The 23,087-nt window shown below is 50.5% G+C and overlaps 1 protein-coding gene across 1 annotated transcript in view; it reads left to right on the top strand.

Annotated features, from left to right (window-relative positions):
• ELFN1 (extracellular leucine-rich repeat and fibronectin type III domain containing 1) overlaps positions 1 to 23,087 on the top strand; it is a 91,445-nt gene that overhangs the window by 32,864 nt on the left and 35,494 nt on the right. The window contains exon 2 of the mRNA XM_014946178.1: positions 6,817 to 6,950. The gene's annotated coding sequence lies outside the window, so the exon portion shown is untranslated. The remainder of the gene's footprint in view (positions 1 to 6,816; positions 6,951 to 23,087) is intronic.

Raw genomic sequence — 23,087 nt, 5'->3', positions numbered from 1 at the left:
ATTCCTTTGATTTTTGCTTGCAGATTATTTTTGCCCTGCCTTTTTTAAAACATCAATTCAATATGGAAGCATAGTCTTCAAGGGAAATACGGAAACATTTCGACCATGTTTACAGAAAACATTCCTTTTTTCAAGATGCCTTTTGTCTCTCTTTTGGGAGAGGGCCCTAACGTTGGATGAATCCTGAAATGGGCTTCTTTGTTTTGCACGTGTATGTGAATTTTCTAGCTGCCAGAAAAAATCATTTGCCCAGTGATGTTACAGGTGTCTCCTTGCCTCCCTTGCCAAGACATCTGCCCAGTGCTGCCTGCGGGAGCCCGCGGTGGAATCCAAGCCGAAGCGATGGATGTGTTTCTCTCTGGGAGTTCCCTGCTTCAGTCCTCGCTGTGTCAGCTCCGAACGCAGCCTGCCAAGATTCCAGCAAATCCTCAAGAAAAGGTTGAGGTATTCACCGAGCTCGAACCTATTGTACAAGAAATACCCTGAAGCAAAAACAGAGCGATGAGACACCATCACACGGAGAGCCGCTTCCCCCACCCCGGCAGGCACCATGCCGTACCAGACAAACTCCTCCAGATAGGATCCAGGCAGAGATGTTTGCTTAACACAGCAGCTCTTTGAAAAAGGCAAATAAATGGACAGTGAAGCTACACAGACATGTCACTGTGCAGCGATTTCCGTTTAGCATTTACGTTTAGTGCCAGGAAACCCTGACTCATGAATATGAAATCAGAAGGGAGAGGAAGAAAGCAGTTGTTCATTATTAGAGCTTGGAATTGGGCATGTGGTGGGAATTAGCATTCAAAAACACGTAGGTTAAAAAGAGAGGGGCTGGCTCTGGTGGTCCAGGAGGCTTGAAGACCCCAACTCTGCAACCAGGGGAGGAGCTCTCGTGGGGCTCTTTCTGCTCTCGGGCTTTGCCCATGGGGTGTTCTTGCTAGAGAAGAGCCCTGAAGCTCAGGGTTACCCGTGATGAAGCTCTTGCTTGCGTTGAGGCAGAGGAAAGCGGATCCTGAATATTCTTGGAAATCCTCCAAAATTACACTGAGGCAATGGTGAGGAAAGGCAGGGAAGAAGAGCCACTTCTTAATTATCAGAAATAAGAGAAATAATTGAGAGCAACCTTCAAGGGAAAGGAACAACCTCTGATAGAAATCCTGAGGTCTGGAAAAGAAAGGTCAGATTTGGTTGAGACTCAGTGGGGTCAACACGAGGGACCCCACAGCCCTGACACTTCTGCGGGTGGGATGCCCATGTCTGCCCCATACCTGTGCTCTGGAGCTGAGAATAGCCTCCAGGAGCCTGGTGCAAGGCTGGTTCCCTTGAACACAAGCAGGTTTTCATCCAGCAATGAAGGTGGGACACCATCCTTCTATCTGCACCTATTTCCCCTTGCAAAAGATGAGCGTGTTGCACTTTGAGCCCCCAGTGCCAGGGTGGGATGTGGGTCAGAAGAGCAGATGCTCTCGCAGCAAATATTTTTGATGGAAAGGAAGAAGCAAGTAGAGACATTGCTGCAGGGGTGGCAAGAGCATGATTTCCAAAGCAGCTCTTTGCATATAACCCTGGGAGCAGCTCAAGGCAGGGAGGATGCCTGCCATCCCTGCTATTGTCTTCGTCTGAAGCCTCCCAGCTGTGCTGTATAAGTACCCCTCTATTTCCTTGCGTCTTGGTAATTCCAGCGCCCTCAAAATATCATGAGAGCTCATCTATCAGCATGGGGCACGGCACTCGCAGCAATAGCACAACATTTGGCAGATACTCCAGGCCTGGAGCATGTGAGGTGCCATTATGGTGGCCACAGAGTGGGCTGGCCAAGCGGTTGGATGATGGGTTGGGTGGGCAAGTGGGTGTGTGTGGGACCGGGCAGCTCTGCTCCTCACCCAAATGCCCCCATGCCACCTCTGCCCTTGGTGACAACATTTGACCATGGCTTTTGCCCTGAGGTTGGGCCACGGGAAGCCGCCTGACAGGGCTCTTCTTCACCCCACGCCGGCTATGACAGCTTCAGAGAGTCGTTAGCAAGCCCGCCGTGCTTGACGTGAATAATTAAAATACCTGCTGTGCTTTTAAATAGTTCAGAGCCAGCCTTGGAGCTGCATGTGTGAGCGATGGCTGCTGTCTTTGGAGGAGGCCTGAGGAAAGCAGAGGGAGGAGGGCTGACGTCCACTGGGGAAGGAAGGAGCTCGGTGCTCCTTCTGGCAGGAGGAGGGATGCTGCTGGCAGCTCCCGTAGGGATGCGGCAGTCCCTACCCCCCGAGTAGAGATTGGAGGCTGACACAGCTCTCCTTGCTGATGAACGGGCATCTCTTGGTGCAAAACTCTCCAAAGTCTCCTCTCTGCCAAAGGTTGGAGATGTGGCTGGAGCTCAGCACCCCGTCCTTCCAGCCTTCACGCTGGTTCAGGTCTCCAAACCCACAGGGTGAGGACGTGGGGTGGGGGCACCGGGTCAGCAGTGCAGCTTTTGGGGGGCAGCAAGTCTCTCCATCGGCACAGGCAGCATCTTTTCCAAAAGATGTCTTTTCCGAAAATGCCGTTTCCCCAAGATATCAATTAGACACCGAAATTAAAACAGTTTCCACATGAACAATTAACAAAGAGTTTCCCGCAGTCTCTCGGCAGCCGGACTCCCTCTGTTCCTGTGATGTTGTCGTTACCCCCAGCTGCCTCCCAGTTTTCCTCCCAGTAGCACTGAAGGGCCCCGTCCCCCACTGCTGAGAAACTTCATATGATGGGGGAAGATATCAAACACCACGTCGGTGTCAGTGCCGCTGGAGCGTGGAGCTGGGAAGCTGTAAATCATCTCTTCTTGCGAAGAAATGGGTTTCCAGGCAGGGGATGGAAGCAAAAATGACATTCCCCATGAGTTAGTTTCAGATTGAATTAAACAATTGGTTGACCATAGATATATATTTTTTTTTCCTATATATATTTTGCCGTGGAGAGCCTGGGCAATTCCAATTTGGGGTCACTGTGCAGTGATTTTTTTTTCCCCTCCATTTTTTTCAGTTCAGCCAATGATCCAAAAAATCGGTTATTTTCACAGCTTTGCCATAAATACCTCCAGGGCAGGCGAAAGCAGAGTTTCTAGTAGAGACAGGGGAAGAAAAAAACCAAGGCTGTTTGGGGACTGGGGCATGGCACAGTGAGGAGGGAGGGAACGAGGGAGAGGTGAGCGCCGGCAGCTTTGCAGCAGCGAGTAAAAAGCATCCTGGTGTTTGGTCCTTTCCCTGGTCTCGGGTGGGGAGTGGGAGCTGCCTCCTGCCCCCCTCACCCGTGGCCCATCGCCCGAGAAAGGCGAGGGCTCCCGAGCTGAAGATCAACAAATTAGTCTTCTTCTCCCTCTATTGCAGAATGCTATCTATCTAAAGATTTCCTTTAATTTAGAGCTGTGTAGAGTTTGAAAAGCCCTTCAAGTTCACTCGGGCTGATGAATTGGTAATTGAGTGTACCTGGATGTTGGTGCCGTCTTTGCCTCTCTCTGCATTTGTATCAGTCCGTGTTTGTTTTCTCGAGCTGTAAATCACTCGGAGCTTGGAGAGGCTTTTATCAAATCCTGCTAGGAGCCAGTCGCTTTCCCTTTCACAAACACATTGCTAATGCCACGTGGAACCCACCGGCTCTGCTGCTCATTTAAAAACAATGAGGATGTTATTAAATGGGGAAAAAAAAAATTCCTTAGCAACGAGGGGAAGGAGGAGGAACTGAGTTGCTCCTGTCTCTCCGGTGCTTGCTCCTTTGGTCTAATATCTGTCCCATTGATCTCCTAATGTGCTCTGCTTTGAAAGCCTGATTTATTGCCCCGCGCTCTCTTATCTCCCTGCGTGTCGCAGTCCGTTAGAGCACACATTGTTCTCGGCTTCATTAGCGACCAGGAGGTTCAGTCTGGTCTCACTCGAGCAGTGGGCCACCTCCTGGGCTACAAACTGGTGCAGGATCTGGCCCACCTTGGCCAGCGCTGGGCACAGAGAGTTAAGCACATGCTTAAGGGAGTCAGGCTCTTCGTTGTAAGGTCTCCAGGTTGTCCAACATGTCCTTGTTTCCCAACATGTCCTTGTTTTCCAACGTGTCCTTGGTGTCCACCTCTCCAGTGGCCTCTGAAGATACCTGGCCCTCTCCATCAGCTGTAGAAGGACCACAGCTTGCTCTGTTCCCACATTACCTGTATCCATGGCCCATATTTGGTCCAGGTAACATGCTGCAATGCTGACAGGTTTGGCAAAAGGGAATTTCAGACAAGAGAGGTCACAGTCCTGATTTGCGATTCTTGGAGCCACTCCGGTCCCTCACGCAATGGGGGAACTGAGACAGCACCTCATGGCCAGCACAACCCATCGGTGCAGCCTACGTTGGGAGTATAGATTGATTTTGATGAGCTGTTACGGGGCTGTTTGCTTAGGGTGAAGAAATGGCAAGTTATTTCCATTAACTAAGAAGTGTGAGAACTTTGCAATCTGCGTTTGAACACTTCGTGAGCGTAAAATGAGGCAAAGTTTGCCAAACACATTATTCATTACGAATTGTTCGTTCAGCTCTAATTGCTGGGTTCTAGCTGTTGTTAGAAGGGCTGCGTGATGCCTTTGTAGTGTGCAGTTAAGGTCAGGAAAGTGTTGGTAGAAGTGACTTCATGTTAAGTCAAGCTTTTCCTTGGGTGTAATGGTGCTCTACCTGCTTAGCTTCGCCAGAGAAGTAAATGATGCTGCCTGAATTCTTGCTGTCACTGCGCAGCCCAGACACCTAATGGAGAGTGAGTTGTGCTTTATTGACTCCCGCTTTTCTCCGTAGAAGGAATAATTAAATCCACCTGCAGAACCCCCATCTTCTCATGCATGGCAGCGTGCAACTTCCCTGCATCTTAGCTAAGTAGATTAGAGATTACGCATGCCAGGACCACTGATGAGAAAGCACAAGCTAGAAAGGATCTGGCTTGGCTTTCAGATCCCAGCTGGTATTTGCAGGACTTACGCTTAGGAAAAGCATCAATTTTTTTTTTTGCTTCTAGCCTGACAAACTTTGTCTGGAAACCCAGGGGAAGAAGCAACAGGGAGCCCCATCGTCTGTCTTTCAACAGCATTTTCTGAAATGGAGCTACACTTTAAAGTCTCGCCAGTGCAGCCTTTCACTTCACAGAATATGTGCCCGTCTCTGAAATACCAGGTTATTTTTCCTTACCCCCATAATATTCTCATCCGACATTCACTCTTCTGGAAATCACCCATCCAACGCTCGCCTACCTGCATTCAAATACCTGTCATTGTTCTTGTGCTACTGTCCTTCTCCTTCCAATTTAGAGATTATATTTCATAACTGACCTCCAACTACCTATTGCCTCCTCGTGACACTTGTCACCCTTGTCTGCCTGATTGATTAGCCTATTATGCTCTCCGCTCTCCTGATGACTTACAGATTGCCTGGTATCTGTCACAGGCTGGCTTTTGTTCTGTAATATTTATTCTTGGAGTTTTGCAACGCCCTCCGGCTGCCATTCTCTCTCCCCGTTCGCTGTCCTCTGCCTGCCTGCCTTGCAAATGTCTAGTTTGGAAAAAAAGGAGAAGAAAGCTTTTGCTGAGGGGGGAAAAAAATTAAATAAATCCTACCTGCTGTGAGTTCACACACAGGCTGGTTAAAATCCGCGTTTAAGATGCTGTTGTTTTCAATGGGGCTCTTGTTTTCTTTGCACCATTTGGAGGTGATAAAATGTCACCAGATCAGACTGCGCTCGGTGACACGGCTGGGAAGGCGGCTTCCTCCTGAAGGTCTCCTCACCTGCATCAGTCAATGAAACAGCGACAGAGCAGGGAGCAATATTGTGTTTAAAGATGCCTGTAGGTAGGAGGGTTCTGCCTCCGCCAGAGGAGAGGTCTGGGACGTGTCCCAGATCCATCCATCTCCCTGCGCTTGTCAGAGGTTGTCCAGCTCTCTGATATTGTTCCAGGCTTGTCCCAGCTCTGTCCATCACTCTGACGTTTAATTAACTGCCCTGTTCTCCTGGATCTTGCACTGGCTTTGTGTTGCCTTTCGGAAATACTCATGGTCACGCCTGAATATTACTAACAGGAGGAATAATAAAATGGTTGTCACTAATAACGCTATTATTGCTATTATGTTGATGATAATAAAACAAGACGTTGAATATCACGGAGATGAGTAGTGTTACGATTAGTGTCACTTCTTCTTGCTACACTGGTTGTCTCGCATCCCAGGTGAGCAGGAGCTTGACAGCGGTGGTGAGCACAGAGAGCCCTGGCCAGCCAGGCGTCCAAAACTAAAAAAAGAACACAGAAAGGGTTGGAAGTGACCAATAAGGACAACAAAATCACAATTAAGATTTAAAAACACATTTACGAGACCAATCCCCGGGTGTAAGGATGATTATTAAGCTTATTAACATCTGTCCGTGCTGGGTGGCTGGTGCTGGTGGTGGCAGTGGCTACTCACTCCTCCAGGAGCTCTGCTTTGATGTCGGTCTTGTACCATCTGCCCTGTGCAAGCCCAGAGCTATCCATCTTTCCTGCTTCTCTTTCAGCCCCCATCTGGCAATTGTCCCACTCTTCTTACTTCAGTCCCAGGTCCCTTTCCAGTATTTCTTACAGTCCCTCCTCTGCTGGCGGGTGGATTTCTTTTCCCTTTGAGTTACCATGTTGAGCAGATGATCTCATTTGTTACCTCCTCTTGGTTCTTTTCCCATTGATGTCTGGACTCTGTGTCTGGTCCATGACCTGAGTAGCTGTGCTGTCCCCTGGGACAAGCCGTCAATCAATCTTTTGTACCCCCTGATGAAACTCCCTCTTAATGTTTTCTTTTTCTTCCTTGCAGTTCAAATACTGGGCTTGGTGACCGTCTTGTGGGATCCTGAATGCTGTGTCTGTGTGCCTCCCAGCCCCTGTAGACAACAACTAGGAGACGTTCATGACTGTACCAGGAACCAGCAGCAAGACACGGGCACAAAGGTAAGGGGTGACCTTCTCAATTGTGTCTCTGGTGTGAGAGAAGTGGCTCGTGTGAGACTGTTGGCCATGGGAGAGAGCCAACGGGGATCATGTGGATGGAGCAAGGCTCTCTGGGGAAGGTTCAAGAACCTGGAGGTCCTCCCCAGGAGTGGATCATGAAGGGAATCCTCATGGATTTCATTCATTTCTGAGGGGGGAGAGGCTGGTGCAGACATGGACAACGATCCAGGGCTGTGTTTCTCATTTTGCTGTTCTTGGGGTGATTTCTCTGGGCCTCTTCTCTGAGCGCTGGCCAAGCGTGGACCTTCCCGGAGAAACCCTGAGCTGTGGCTGCTGCACTCCTCAAAGTGTGGTAGCAGCAAAAGCTATCATGGTTATAATTCTTATTTTTATTTTTTAAGATTAAAGTCACATTCTGTGGTTAAGATTTAGGGAACGTGGACAAAGTGCATTTCCCCCCCTAGATGACAAGTGCAACGTGTGCCTCCATCCCAACTTTTACAAAATTGTGTTTTACAAAGCAGAAAGAGAACATCAGGTTCATGTTGGTGCTATAATTTGGTTTTCTAAGACCGGAGTTTGCCTTGTGTTTCCTGTTGAAATGACTAGCTGCACTGGGCACGCCGGAATTTTCTCCCTCTTTCTCATCTCTACCTTGACATTATGAAAAGGGTTTTCATCAATCCATCGAAAGAAAGAGATAACTTTTTGTATAAAAGTGCACAATCGACAGGGTTGAGTTTTTTGGGTAGTGTATAATTTTTTTTTACACTGTTATTATTTAAAATATGCTTTTTAAAAGGACAAAAGGGAATAGTTTAATGGAAACAAATTTCTATAGCAAAATGTGCAGCTGGATAAAAAAAGATTATTTCTGTTATTACTTGGGTAGACAGGTGAATTTGGAATTTTAGTACAAAAGGTGTTTAAAAGTGTGCTTAAACTTCTCTTCAGTGTGCTGTTGAGAATGAAAAGAGTAATTTTCAGAGAAAAACTTTTCTCCGAGCCTCCATTTCCAGCATTGTCAAGCCTATAGCAGCGGCCCTTTCCCACAGCTATTATCATGTTTTCACCTTTTCTTCTTCCACCTCATTTGTCCTTTTTTTGAAGAAAATGTAGTGCTGGGGAAAGGCACGCAGGTCCATGGGCTGGAGCCGGGCTGGAAGGGAGAACGGTGGTGCTGGAGGAGCACAGGCATCTCTGAAGGCCAGATGGGACCCAGGGGATGCAGTCCCTGATGGAAGGGAGGAAAGATGGACAGCCTGGCCTGGGGGTAGTCATTTTGAAAGCATCTACAAGTCTACAGCTCTTAAGAACCCTTCCTTTCCAAAGTGACTTTTTAACCAATTAGGAACATAAGCATTGTTGAAGATAAGCAGAGTTTAGGTGCTCAGGTCCCTCCAGGCAGACACAAATATCTCAGCAATGCAGACAGATAGACAGCCTTGCCTGTCCTGATGGATCCAGACCCAGAGCCAGGCAATGAATTACAAATATAAGTGCCAAAACAGCAGGCTTGGGACACAAAGGATAAAAGACAGTTGTGTTATTTGAGCTGATAAGCCCCGCATCTCCAAGATGCTTGCATCAAAGGCTCCTGCAGGGTTTTCACAATTGAGTGTTATACCGTCCAGCACTGAGTTACCAAAGATGTAAAATGGGACTTGCAGAGAAAGCTCCATGCTTGCCACAAAGGAGCAGAAGAAGAGTTTGTTTTGAGAAGTATTAGGCTGAATAATGTGGGATTGGACTCTGTGGACACTCTGAGATATTGCTCCCCACAGAACAATGACTGCCATTAATGTCTCAGCTCCCTGCCTCCTTCCTCCTTCTTATTCCCAGCCTCTGCAAGGGCTGGGTCAAATGCTGCCCAGACAGCATGAACCATGTTTCCCCCTTCTTTGGTAATTATTGTCCCTTCTATTCGTTTCTCAGAAGCCTTTTCACAAGCAAGAGGTATTTTCAAGGGTGGCAAGCATTCATCTCAATGTACATTTTCATGGCTATTCTCCCTGGAAGAGCTGGAGAGCTAATTTACTTTGTAGACCAAATGAAAGGAGCTGATGATGGTAGCCTGTGCAGCATTGTGCAGGGGGTCAGGGAGCCAGAGAGGAGAGTCCTCTCAGGTTGTTGCTGAATTTCTCACAGAAGGTGAAAAGTAGCTGTTGCTATTTGGTTTGGCGCCGTTCTTCTTGACATTGTGTAGGCTTCCCTTCCAACTGAGATCTTCTGCATGGTCCCATCACTGGTCTAGCCATGAAGGCAGTAACATTTGTAGGGAAGCATAACATCTTTGGATTGGCAAAGGTAGATGTGCTGGCAGCCCTGGATGGCTCATTTGGGGAGCAGATGCCTCTGGTGAAGGTCCACTGGATGGGGGGCCCCCACCACCCCATCCCTGACGTGGGCAGGTAGCCGGTGACACCCAATGGCGCGGACCCTTCTCCAAGCGGCTCTGTGCAATGAGCAGATGACTGAAAATCATCTCTTGGGCAATTCACTTCATTCATCAATTAAATTGTTTGCTGTGAACAGTTTGGGTCCATCCAGCTCCAGGATTTCAGCCTTGTAATTTTGCTGGCAGAGGACAGCGGCGCCATGTCCGTGAAATCTGCCTGCCAACTGCTTCCCCTGCTAAGCATTTTCTAGGCTAACGATCCCAAAAACCTTGCCAGCAGCCCCGGCTCTGTCCCTTTCAGGGCAAGCCACTCATTTAAACGTGAGCACCTCTAAATGACTCCATCTGCTAAGTGACGTTAGTAAAGAAAAGATTATAGCAGGAGTTATTGCCGTGTCCTCGGGTTATAACCCTGTTATAAAATGGGCTGGAAGAACAAGGGGACTGTGAGGAGCTGAGGCTCGAAACCACCTGGGTGACTGTCAGCTTGATTTATTTTCTTGCTCATTAGATAAATTAGAAAACTGGCAAAAGAAATCACTGCCCACTCTCAGCTGCTTGGTAACCTGCCACGTGGCAGGAGATGCTGGCCACAGGGAGAAGTGGCTCCTTCCCAACCCCCTGGCCCCTCTCCCCCCGGCCACCCCAGTACCAGGCCAGCAGGGCAGGGACAGGGCATGGGACCTGGGGCTGCTGGTGCCACACATCTCCTCGGCGGTCCCATCATCCTAAACCACCTCCTCAACCCATCTGGCTGGCGGCTGGCAACCACTGGACTTTGGCTGTTCTCTGATACTGTTGATTTTTGAATAGCGGCACTTTTCCAGGTGAAAACAGCAGCTTTCTGAAAACAGAAGCATTCTGAAAAGAGAATATTAGCTTTGACCTCAGAACCGGTTCTTACCTTCGTTTCACAAATCAAACTGAAGCAAAATCACCCAGTTTGTGGCAGTATCATCAGCCGGGACCTGCTGCCCTTCAGAGACGCTGGTCAACATTTTACTCTCTGGAGTTTGGGTGACTTGTGATCAATTTGCCTCCAGCAGCCTCTGTTCTTGCTTATGAACCAGGCTAATTTCTGTCTGTCAGAAGGATGGAGCTTAACGGTCAGACTTGCTTTAAATCCCTGGGGAAAATTTACTGTCCAGGAGGTCAGACTGCAGTTACAGTGCCTCCTGACCTAAAAACTCAATGAAATCTTCAGACTACATAACCAAATGTTAAATTTGGATCTTTGAAGCCATCTCCAGTATGTTTAGCTGCATCTGATGCGCTGCCATCGTATGAAATGAGGCCACTGTTATACACACGGTATTTACATGCGAGGAAGAGCTTCCAGCCGGGATGAGCTGTGAAGAGACTGCAATGCATTTCTCCACCAACCTGGAGGAATCCCTGCTGCAGGGACGTGCCAAAACCAGGGGACAAACAGGGTAGGGACCTCCTGGGGCTGGAGAGAGCACGACATGGCACCCCAGGGGTCCCAGCACCGCCATGCAGGGAGGTAGGGCAATACCTGCCCTGCAGAGCATGCTTGGAGCAGATTTTCACTGCTCTCCATGTCCCTCCTTCTCCTCATGGGACTTTTCCACTGCCTGCAGAGGGTCCTTGTCACCCAGCAACGTTGGGACGTGGGTGTCCCCGTGGTGCAGCCTCCCACCAGGTGTATGCCCATGTGTGCAAGTGCCTCTGGGCAGCACGGGGCAGAGGAGACGGGGCTAATTCCTTCCTGAGACTCCCAAGGAATCGGCTTACGGTCCGAAGCTCCGATTACTCCTGTCTTAGCCTGCATGGTGGTGGCCACATCCTGAAATTACCCCGCTTTTTTCAAAAGACAGGGGCTGGTTTGGACTCACCTGACCAACGTGAGCAAATTCCAGCCCCGTTTCACCCCCAGCAGGTTTGAGGGGCTGGAGTCAGCACGGACCTGGGGCTGAACTCCGGAGAAGAGATTTGAAACCCCACATGCACCCCATGGGAAGTGTTTGGGTGTGATGCCCAATCCCACCTGCCAGACCCGATGGAGCTCGGGGCACTGTGAACCCCTTTCCAGTCACCCACACTGGAGCTGAGGGCTCGGGACTGGGATCCTGGCAGCAAATGTGCTTCTGAAACGGCCAGTGAGGGATAGATGCCATCGAGTGAAAAACACGGAGTGAAATGTTTGGCTGATGGGATTAAACTGCACATCCCACCCCTCTGTGGTGTGAGATGCAGCATCACCCACCACCACTCCCCGTCTGCCACCGCTCACCCTGCTTGGAAACTGAAGTGGGGAAATGAAAGTCCTTCTCCCCCGGCTCCTGCTGTGCCTCTCAGCCACTGACATTAACACCGAAATGGCTGACATTAGCTCTGAATGGATTTTAATAACCCCCTTGCGAGCCGGAATTACCCACGCAGTGTGAGGTCTGGTGTGCCTTTGGAGACCTGGCCATGAGCAGTGAGCTTCCCAACACTGGGGATGCTGGTCCAGGTGGCCACCTCCATGGGACCTTTTCCCCTCTGGGGCAAAATATTGGCTGCTGTGGGGTGATGGGACCCCCACCCAAAGCCATGAATGAGTGTGGCCCCAGCCCTGACCAGCACGTGGCATAAACCAGCAGCCTTGGTTCAGCAGAGCCTTGTGGATGGGATGCTAAATGGGATCATGCCTGGCCCAGCTGAGACTCTGGACTAGTGTATGAAAATCTAGCAAGAAGATTAAAAGGTGTCCCCAGGCAGAAGAGGGTATTTATTCCTTTCTTTGCCTCCGAGATGCACGTAGTGTGGGTGTCACAGGGACGGTGACCTCCCCTGAACACCTGCACGTGGGCAGCACCGTGTCCCCGCGGGGGCTGATCCTGGGGACAAGGCACTGGCCAGAAAAGCTCCTTCTGGGAGGCAGACAGACACGTCCAACTTCCCCTCCTGCTCCAGGGAAGGGCATCCCGCCTGGGCTGCAGGCATCTTCATCGCCAGCCCTGCTCCACAGAGGAAAACCCACATTTTCCTCCTTTTTTGGCTAGAGGGAAAGCCAAGAAGGATTGTCAGGTGGTTCTCACTTCTTCTGAAAGACTAAGGGTCTGGAAACATGCTCTGAAGTCACTTTTCCTCAATCAAAAGTCCCAAAATCTGAATGAGTGATGCAGTTTCCTTGGCCGGTCACAAAATCTCATGACTGGTTGGGTGAGGAGCGATGGTTTCTAGCTGCCATCAAAATCCACGTGTATTCCCAGTATGGAAACAGGACTAGCCACAGGAATATGGACACTGGCCCACAGCTGGGGGTGGGTGGGCCAGCAGTTTCTCCAAGTCAGGCTCAATGAGGGCTGTGAAATCATCAAGCACTTTAAAGAGCTGAGGCCTGAAAACAACCCCTTAAAAAAAGTATGTGATAATGATTGAATTATATTTAAGAGGCTCATTCGTGCTAAGGAAATGCAAATAGTTTACATGAAAAATATTTCCCGTTAAGCTCATTTCTACATAAAATGCTAACAGATTGAGATTATGACTCTAATGATTATTTTTATTGCTGGTTTGCATTTAAATGGCATGAATTTCCCCCTACTGTTCTCTCTTTGGGTTAAATCAATAAAACCTATTAAGAAGGTTCGTCTTCCCCTAAGATTCCTCCTTCTCTCCTTTCTGCCTCATCCCCACTGGTGCCCTTTTTATCCACCCACCATCAGAGATTTTGCAGAGCTGCCTCCATGGTGTTGGTGCTGAGGATTTGAAAATCCCCTTTGGCAGAGCCAAGTGAATCCGGTCTTTGCCGAGATGGGGAGCCCACAGAGGAACTCAAGTGCTGTTTCCTTTCCTCAACGTGGACCATATTGCAAGGAGAGGCTGTTGGAGACAGCTCTTCTCTCCTCTTAGCCTCTCCCCTCCTGTGTTAAGGGAGATGCTGTCTGTGTATCGATACCCCCTCAGCTGTGGATGCTCTGGTCCTGCTCCTTCAAACAGTGGCAGGTGCTGGATTTCTGTTTGGAGAGGAGTTATCCTGGTATATACACAGTGAAAGCCATTAAGACGCTGACCTTTAAATTGGGCTCCTTCCTGCTCGTGTAGGGAGGAGGTGGGTTGAGTGCCCAAATCTTATTCATTTTAATGACAAATCCCTCACATGGAGGCTTTGAAACGCTCGGCTTTAATGCAATTCATCTCCCTCTGCTGCAGCTTGGCTTTACTGTGCAGGGGATGTCTCTGCTTCCTCTGCATACTGACAGACCCTATAGATCTGCTCCGTGTGCCCAGGTACTGTCGTGTATGGATTTATGAGCTTAGGGCAGCGCTAGCACAGGCATCTCCATGCTCCTTAATCAGTATCACTGACCTTTCTTTCCTCCATTACTCTCAGCATCACTTTTTTTTTCCAGCTTAATTTGCATAGGTTTCGTGTTATCCATGTTTTTGCTTTGTCCCTGTTATCCCATTACCCTGGATAATCAAAGCTGGCTGTAATAGACGCAGCAGAAACAATTTGCTTACCCTCCTATTACAAGATATTCCCTCTACTAAGTCTGAGAATACCTGTAGTTCTGTGGTAATGCTAATTAACTGTGCATACATATAGAAAGTAAAGCAAACGGCACCAGGATCCTTTGGGATGGTGGGGATTAAAGAAAGATAAGATATTATTCTCCTCTTTCTCTGTGCTTCAGTGTCCCTGCCCTCAATGGAAATTGTGCTGCACTTATAGAATAGAATGTAATACGTGTGTGTGGGGGGGAGTCGCTGACTCTGCAGAGACGTGGAGTTGGAAGGAGCAGATTTTGGTGCTGGCAAACCCCTATGAAAGTAATGATCCTGCCCAACGTCTCGCTCCTTGTCCCTGTTCCCAGAGAGGGGGCAGGATGGGGCAGTCTTTACCCCATGCTGGTCCCCAGGACTCAGAGCCTGGTGGTGCTGAGTAGGGTTGTACAGAGGCACTGATTTCCCAGGGCTATGGCTTTTCCACAGAGCTGGGCTTCCCCATCCTATGGCTGGAAAAGCTCCTGTCCAACCTCAAGGGCTGGTTGAAACAGTGGCTGTAAATGTGAACACCCCTTGCAATGGAGAGTACCTGCTCTTGGCTGTTGCATCCACCAGGATGCTCCTGTATCCTTCCCGCGTCTTGGGCAGCTGACACAGTGGCAGTTCCAGAGCAGGCCAAAGTCCTGGGGAAAACAAGGAAGATGGTAATGAGAGAAGGGAAAACAAGGGAGACAGTAATGAGAGAAGGAAAATCATCCATAGGTGGGAGATGCAGTGGCAGGACAGGTTGCTGGTGCTGTCCCAGCCACCCCTCTTCACCCTGCACTGCGTAGTGTCACGGGCTCAGGCTCACCACAGCCCATCCGTGAGGGTACGTGGCGTGATGTCCCACCATTTGCATGCAACATCCTCTAAAAGTCTCATACAAGGCTTTCTGCTGAGTGTCAGCCAAATGAAGAGAGGCTTAGGCAGCCAGGCATGTGTGGAGGACTGTCACTGAGCTCTCCATGCAGGAGAAATCCCACTCACATCCACCCACCAGCTCCTTGCCAAGCTCTCCACCTCCTCTGCCACCAGCATGGACAGACACCCTCAACACATCCCAACGGAGCATCTGGGACCAGCCCTGGAGCTACGGGCACAGATATTCTGTGTCCCCTGGGTCTGGACCCCACGTTCCTGGCTGCCCCTCTGGGGTGACAGCTCCAGGAGGATGGTTAGACAGCCCCAGCTCTCCTCCCCGCCCCCGAAATTGTGAGGAAGCTGTTATTTATCTGCGCTCTGATAATCACTGTACCTTTGATGCAATACTCATGTTTGGGATTTTACCACGTCTCCCATCCTCCAGGTCTGTCAAGGAGCTTTACGCAGCCATGACTCAGAGAGAGGCGTCAGTGGAGAGAGTCTGTAGATACAGCCAGCAGCTGTCATGTGGAGGGTATAAATAATGTATATGCACGTATATAGGCATGACCTACGAGCTCAGGACCTTCCTTTCCTGAGTGGTATCAACTCCTTTAAAGGATCCCTGTGTCATGCCAGGGCTCAGATGCACAGGCATCCCCCGGATCTGTCCCAGGAATATGGGGAAGGATAATAAAGTGACCGATGGGGATGAGGGCTCAGGGCTGCTGCTCCTTCCTTGCCTTCTCAGAGCAATGTAGTAACTCCTTCCTTGTGGCTGAAACCTTCACTGCTTATTGCTCACCATCATTTCTGTGTGTTAAAACCACACACAACAACTTAAAATGACTATAGGTACCCAAGTGCCTTGCTCTGCCTTTTGGTCAGTGAGATGCTTTGAAGTTGCACCCATGGTATTGGTCCTTTAAAGCAACCCAGGTGCAGGTTGTTGGTGGAGATTGCTGCAAAGGGCTTTTAAGGTGTTGGGTGCTAGCCAGAGAGATTTGCTGGTGTGGCCAGGGCTCAGCTGGCTGCATGCTGAGGGGCCAAACGGAGCTGTGCTCAGCCTTTGCACTGCAAAGATGCAGGAGCATCATCCCAGCTCAGACCTGAAATACCTGAACCTCAGCAGGAGACGTGGGGAGGCTCAGATTCGAGTGCTGGATGATGTCAGCCCCAAAATCAGGCCCTTTGTCTCATCGCCAGTCATCTGAAGCATTTTGGTTCCGATCAGGCAGCGTAAGTTTTAATTGTAAGAGCGGGTTTAAAAATGAAAATATAACATCAGTTTGACTCACAGGAAGTGGATGCTTGGGGTGGGAGATGGGACAGTGCATCACGGTGGGCAGCTGGGAATTTCTTGTTGATTTTACGTAGCTGAGGCAAAGGTAAACTTCCCATTAACTTCCCTGGGAGAGTTCGTAATGATCTGACCCTTAAAATTAAAGATCTGGAGCTAAGCAGCTGGGCTACTGACTCCAGCACAGCCTCTGCTGAAATAGCCATCAGCTTTTGCCAGCAATTTCCCTCAGTGCTGCTCTGTCTCTGCAGCTCCTGGCATCATTTGGCAGGGGGGGGAAGAAAAAAAAAAGGCAAAGATTGAATTCAAGGGCTTTGTTTCTCTGCCTTTCAAAGGATGCAACAGCCTGGATTTTAATTGGCATTGAGTTCTCTGAGTGGTACCCGGGGCAGTCCCAAAGAGTGACACCCAGGTGGAGCCAAGGTGGGAGATGTTTGAAGGTTCAAAGCCCTGGGCTCCTGCCACCCATCTGCAGGTGCTCTGAGGTCTCCTCGCCAGCGTCGCGCTGATCTGGGGGCAGAGGAGCCTCGCTTCATCTCTGATCATTAATGCAGAGGTCTCTTCTCTGTTTCCCTTCCACTGATCTCTGTGCCCAGTCCGGGGGGAGCCACGTATTGAGTGGTTTGTGCTGGAGATCACGGGGCAGAGATAATGAAGCTGTTTTCTTACCCTTTGTGTTTCCTGATGGTGTGGCTCAGCCTGGTCTCACGCCTCTGCCCAGCGCCGGGTCCGGAGCCCGCAGGAGGTGGTGGGAGGCAGATGCTCTGCGGGCTGCCAGCAGCATGGGCTGTCTGACCCCGTGGAGAGAAGGAGGAATAGCTCAGGCTGTGCTCACCCTCAGCTGAACCCCAGCTTCTTGGCCAAATAGAAGTCCTCAGCGCTGGCATGCTTCGGTCTGTGGAGTGCAGGAAGCTCCTGGGATGGAGTGAGTGTCAGCCAGGGCTGTGAGCTCCTCCAGAAATCTCTGGGAGGTCAGGTCCCAGCTGGTGACAGTCCCTACCCTCCTACAAGGGTCACAGGGAGACACTGGCACCGTGCAGAGGTGCATGAAGCACAGGTTTATTTCGAGCCCAGGTGAGGTGGGGAGCAGAGGGACCCACTTCAATAAGCACAGTCATCTTCTATCCCAACGGGGCTTGGGGCTTTCAAATCCCTTCTTGATTGAGATCTAACAACAGCATCTTTTGTGGCTCCCTTCTCCTTTGCCCGGGAGCAGGAAGGCTCTCAGGACAGCAGCTCCAGCTGATGATTTCATTAATGCTTAGAATGGGGTCCCACCTGCTCCTCTCTGCAGGTTCAGCATCGATCTCTCCCATCTCTCTAGTTACCTTCCTCCTGACCTAGCTCACAGCTCTGCATCCTGCAGGTCTCCTTGGCCCTCCGTCTTTCCTGCTCATCTATGGTTTGACCCCAGGAGAGCACTTTTACACATGCCCTCTGCTCTGTGCTCATTGTGCTCTGTGCAGGTACCTGCTTTGCCCCGGGAGCCTTTATCATTCCCACCAGCACAGTCTCAATAGTTCCTGTGCAAGACAAAAAACCTCAGCAAAGCATTGTGAGGCTGCCTGTCCCAAGCCAAGCTGTCACTATCGGTCCCAAAAGCCCAGTGGGGTGGATATAGTTATTGCTAGGAAGCTTTATATTTACCATGACCTTTCTGACATTACAGTAAATGCATTTCAGAGCCCAAGAAGTGTAAAAATAAACTGCAAGGAAATCAAGACAGCTAATTAGCCAAAGGTTACTGCTGGGCTCCATGACTGTCAGCCCTTTTGAAGTTCTCCTTCACACAGGCAGATGTGTGTGCAATGCTGTTGCTCCTTTGAATAAATGTCTCGGTTTCCAGAGTGGCTTCGTAGCTGGATGTGACTAAACACATGTGAGGCCTGTCACAGCAAGCCCGGGCAGGATGCTCACGTCCTTTAACCTCACACTTCTCCAGCGCTGAAGAGCATCTCTTCTCGTGGAGTGCCTGATCAGCAGCATGTCACCTCCCAGCACCTCGAGAGATGGGGTGAGCCGGGAGGTGAGGAGAGGCCTTTCGGCACAGTCAGCCATCCGTCCTGGAGATGCTGCTTCCCCTCTGGTGTCCCTGCCCTCTGGTCACGGTGGAAGACATTGCTGGTCTGCCAGCTCTGGCTGGGCTGAGGGCTGCACTGGTCTTCCAGGGTTTGGATGGTGTCGTTGGCGTGCAGCTCCTTGGGGGTGAGGAGCACATCCCCTAGCGCAGCATGGTCTCACCCCACATGTCCATCATTCCTCAGTGTCCCATATTTTCCTGAGGATAAATATCTTGTGTGGAGTTGCAGGTACCACCAGCCATCCTAGATGAGCTGAAAGCTGAAGGGTAAGATTGCCATGCCAAGAGGGGCTGAGCAGGTCATGATGGAGGCCTAGGTGGACTAGGTACTGTGTCCAGAGGGGAGCTTTGTTCATATTTGGGAATGAGAGCTCTGGAGCAGCAAAGGACCCCTGGGACTTAGAGCCATGTCCCTTCAGCCCAGCATCCCCCAGCCCTGAGCTGTGGGAGCTTCTTCTTCCCGTGCTCTGAACTGCTCCATGCAGGGATCAGGGAGAGTTTGGGCTCAGTGACCTTATAGCTAACACCAGCATCATCTGTGCTGCCTTCTCCCTTCACGTCTTGGGTTTTCCTCCTTCCCTTCTTCTGCTTCTTTGGAATTCCGTTTCCCCTTGGAAACCCCTCTTGCAGCTCCCTCTTCTCTCTCTGCAGGTTTCTCCTCTTTCCCCCTTTCCTCCTGCTGTTTCACTCCTCGTGCTGAGTATCGCGTGTTTTTGCTCGGCATCGCTCCTCCTGGAACCTTAATTTGCTGCTCGTTTCCTTACAGGCTTTACACCACGAGCTGGGGCTTTGTGTGCATGTGTGTGTGTGATTCAATTAAACAAAACACAATAAAATCAGGGAAAACAGAGGGAGACACAGACAGCCAGCAATTCCCCGCTCTCCAAGGGCTCAGCCTGTCTTGTCTGTGAGCTCAGACCCAGCACAGCTTTCTCGTGTCACCACGTGGGTTTGCTTGTAGCAACCCTTTGGATCTCGTGCTTGGGGTTTCCATCTCTCTGCCGGGACCCTGGGATGTCAGCTACTTCTCCTCTGCTGTCAGGAGCCCAAGGATGCTCCATCAGATGAGAGGTGAGCCTCGAAGGAGCTGCCTGTTGGCTTCAAATAAGCCCTGGGATGCTGAGGCATCTCCAAACACTCAGCCTCCTCCATCCCTCCTTTCCCTCTGCACTGCTCGCTCCCTGCTGCCCTCGAGACCCTCCAAGCCTCCCCCTTCCCTCCTCCAAGCCAGGAACTGTCCTGCTCTACCCACGTCCCTTGTCACCCTCCTGGTAGCAGGTTTCCACCCTGTTAGGACCAAGCTTTCTCCCAAATCACACTTTTTCCTGTGTGCAACCTGAAGAGTAGCAGCCATAGTGGGGTTCAGTTCCTTGGCTTCCCCCTGGCTGCCCTGCACCTTCTCTGCCATGCCCTTCCCTCCCTCCCTGCCTTTCCTGCTTCTCTTTATTTTCCCTTTTCCCCCTTTACTCCATTCATACCACAAACGTGCTTTCTGAGCATCCTTTGCTCCCAGTCATTCTTGCCTCTCCCCGTGTGGGTGTCTCTCTCCCGGAGACGGTTCCTGCTCACTCCTCCCTGGTTCTGCACGTTTTTTTCTGTGAATCCAGCCTCTTTACAGCTCGGCTGTAAATCTGGCAGCTGAAGTGGGTCAGTAGGAGTGGAAGGAGGTGGTCCCGGGAAGGGCAGAGGGAGAGCAGGCAGGAGAGGCCACCAGTGCCAGGTTACGGGACGGGTGGCAGAGGAGAAGGCGAGGGCAATGTTCTTAAAAAGTGAAGATTTCAAGGTTTTTTTGTTTTGGTTTGGTTTTTTTTTTTTTAAATGCAGATGAAATGTAACTAATGAAATCCTGGCACTCCATACCTTCTCCTTAGGAAAAAATACTGGCAGCAGAAATGACCCCTTTACTTCTCGACAGCAGCCCCCACCACATGGAGCCCTCCCGGGGACGCGAAAGGTCACGTTGTGCCATCTCCAGTGGGTTTAATGTCCCTCTGAAATCCTGGTAGGGGCCTTGTGCCGCTGAAAGGGAAATATCCCGAGGAGGACAGACCCTGATTAATGCGTTGGGGCTTCTGTGTGTTCAACAGGGCAATTGCCTCTTGCCCAGACACACACCAGCCACCCTCAGGGTGGGCTCCAGAAATGCCACAGAGAGATGGTCCATGCTCTGTGCTTTGAGCCCCTGCCCTCTGTCCCTTCCATGTGGCATCAGAGCTCCTTCTTTCACATTTGGAGGTCTCCTTCTCTTACCAAGGGGCTGTCCTAGTCTCTGGCTGATCCAATGCTTGTTTGAACAGCAGGAAGAGGTGCTGCTCCCCATCCTCTGGGTCATGGCAATCGTGGTGGCTGTGAGATAATGCTGTCCCTGACTCCTGTCTCTGGAGACTGCATGCCCAACAGAGGCAGGATGGATGTTATAGCGTGCTCCACCTTAGTTTTGGCTCCTGGATTTCACAAGCTGATACTGTCCTGTCACTTGGTCTGTGAGGACCTTCTTGCTGAGCAAAACCAAAAGATGGGGCCAGCTTTCCTAGGTCTGCAGAATGGAAGGTGAGGAGCTGCCTTGAGGAGCCAAGAACCAAGGGACCACCCACTTTCCTTCTGAGCTTGACCAACACCTCCACACGGGGACCCATGGTCCCCACACTTCAGTCCTCATGGTCCACAAGCGTCCCAGCACAGGGATAAATTTTAGCTGAAAATGGTTCTTCAGAATTTCCTGTGCATGCAGCCAATGCACCTGGAGCCATTCCCAGATGTCTCTCCTCATTAATGCCCCCTTAGCAATTTTCTGAGGACCAGCCTCCATCTCCAGCATTAAAAACAGTCCCTTCCTCGTTGATTTATGGATATTAATCCATGCCAGCAGGCAAGAGGCATGACATGTCTACATAATGTATTCATTATTAAATTGTTTTTGTTCCTTTCCTTTCTCTTCCATCTCCAAGGCTTCACCTTTCTTATCTCTCTGTAACATTTGAACCCGCACGCTGCACTCAGAAAGACAAGTTCCAACACGGGGCAGTCAGCATCACTTGGTAGGTCAACCTTACGAGTCCGTGCTTCCTCCCCAGTGGCCACACTGGGACTCAGGTGGAGAGAAGACCCTCCTAGCCCCATCTCCAGAGGTACAGCTGTGCTCAGGGTAACTGCTGGTGTGGCCAGGGCTGTGGGACACTGTCAGTCCCACATCACTTGTTCTGATCACAAGAGAGGATGGGCCAACTGCATGAGCCTGCTGGCAGCCCTGCCTGAAACAGTGCCCAGGCAAGGATCCAGCGAGTGTGAGCTTCTTCTGCAGTCATTCAGATGCTGGCTCCAGATCAGTAATGGCTAATGCTGTCCAGCCCTCTGATTCTGGGACCAAAACCCAGGTAAAATACTGTTGGCTCCACCAGCTCCTGTCTCCCACCTGCTCAAGCCGTTCTCCTAGCTCCGGGTTGGAGGCCACCTTCACAGCATGTTGCTGACTTCTGTAGTGCCATACAGTTCCCAAAGTACGTGGCAGATTAGATTTAGCAGCCAGGACTTGGCTCCTACTGATCTCACCATACTATGGCCTGGGAAGAGAGGAAAGAAAGATCCCAGGACCTTGGCATGGGGCTGCTTTCATTTTTCCTGTCCCATGTCTGAACTGTGTGAGAACTCAGCCTCCTCTGGACAGCCCTTGCATCCTTGTGGTGCTCCAGGATGATGTTCCTGCAGGGCATAAATCTCAGCCCACCACTTTTAAGTGCAACCTGCCTTAGGGGCAGCACCCTGTAGGAGTAATGTTTGTCATTGTCCCCTTCCCATGCTTGGCTGCTGTGCTCTGTCCCAGCCCTGGTGGCTGGTGGCAATGCTCTTCATCCCACTGAGATGCACCATGCTCCCCATGGCAATTTCTGCAGCCCCATCACCCTGCTCTGGTTGCTTATTTTGGCCACGAGTGGAGGGCAGGCAGTTTTGGGGATCCCATCCCTCTGCTTCCAGGCCCCTAAGCACATCCGTTGCCCACCTCCAGACCTTGCTTTTGGCAGCGTGACAGCTCTGATGGGACAGTGAGGTGGAGTTATCTCAGCTAGCCCCCTTGATAACCCAAATCCAAGAGGTCCCTGCAGCTCATACACCTGTCCACCAAGCTGCTGTGGACCATACCTCTCAACATAGTGCCTTCCCATCATCGGATGCCCACAGTGGGCTCTGTGTCACCACAGGAGATGCTTTTCTCTATTGCTTAATAGGAACAGAAAGACGGACCATACCTCTCAACATAGTGCCTTCCCAGCATCGGCTGCCCACAGTGGGTTCTGTGCACACTGCATCACCTCTGGAGGTGCTTTATTGCTTAATAGGAATGGAAAGATAAGCTTAATTGTCTTCTTGTAAGCTTTCAACACAGCCTGTCCCATCCCCACTCCCCAGCTCCACCCAGGCCAAGCCAGTCACCTCCTGTCACCCTGCCCTAATACCTCAGTTTTATATAATTTTGCAGCCTGCCTTAGCTGAGCCTCCTCCAAAGCACCTCCCTCTCCCTTGCCCGTGGCTGAAGGGATTGTCCCCACTTTGCACTGCCCACACGACTGTCCCCGTCCCCGCTGTGGCTCTGTGCCTCCCACGGCTCCCTGGGACAGAGATGAGGGGAAGCAGCAGGACGTTAGCCACTTCAGGAGCTCAAGAGCAGCTTGAAAAATATTTGTGTTCTTTCGGTAAAAATGAATCTGTCCCGGTGGTAATAGGGCTGCTTTTCTTCAGCAGGCTCTTAGCAGTGATTATTGTTGGTTTTCAATTTAAAAACCAGACAGTCTATTTATCCTGTATAGTGTGTGGACTGAGATATTTTTTTGTTTTCTTTAACCCAGCCTTTAAAATGTGCTCTCAGTTCCACTGCTGACAATCCAAGGAAGCAGAGAGTTTTCTGTCACCTGCAGACCCCACGAGAGAATGATAAGCAAAACACAGTTAACGGTGCAAGGCTGGAGCGATGCTTTGGGGAACCAGGTGGGAAAGGTCTGGGGC

The sequence above is a fragment of the Calidris pugnax genome, unplaced genomic scaffold (assembly GCF_001431845.1).
Source record: "Calidris pugnax isolate Ruff unplaced genomic scaffold, ASM143184v1 scaffold123, whole genome shotgun sequence".
Classification (NCBI taxonomy): domain Eukaryota; kingdom Metazoa; phylum Chordata; class Aves; order Charadriiformes; family Scolopacidae; genus Calidris; species Calidris pugnax.
The sequence above is the reverse complement of the archived record's forward strand: the minus strand, read 5'-3'. Positions and strand labels throughout refer to the sequence as shown.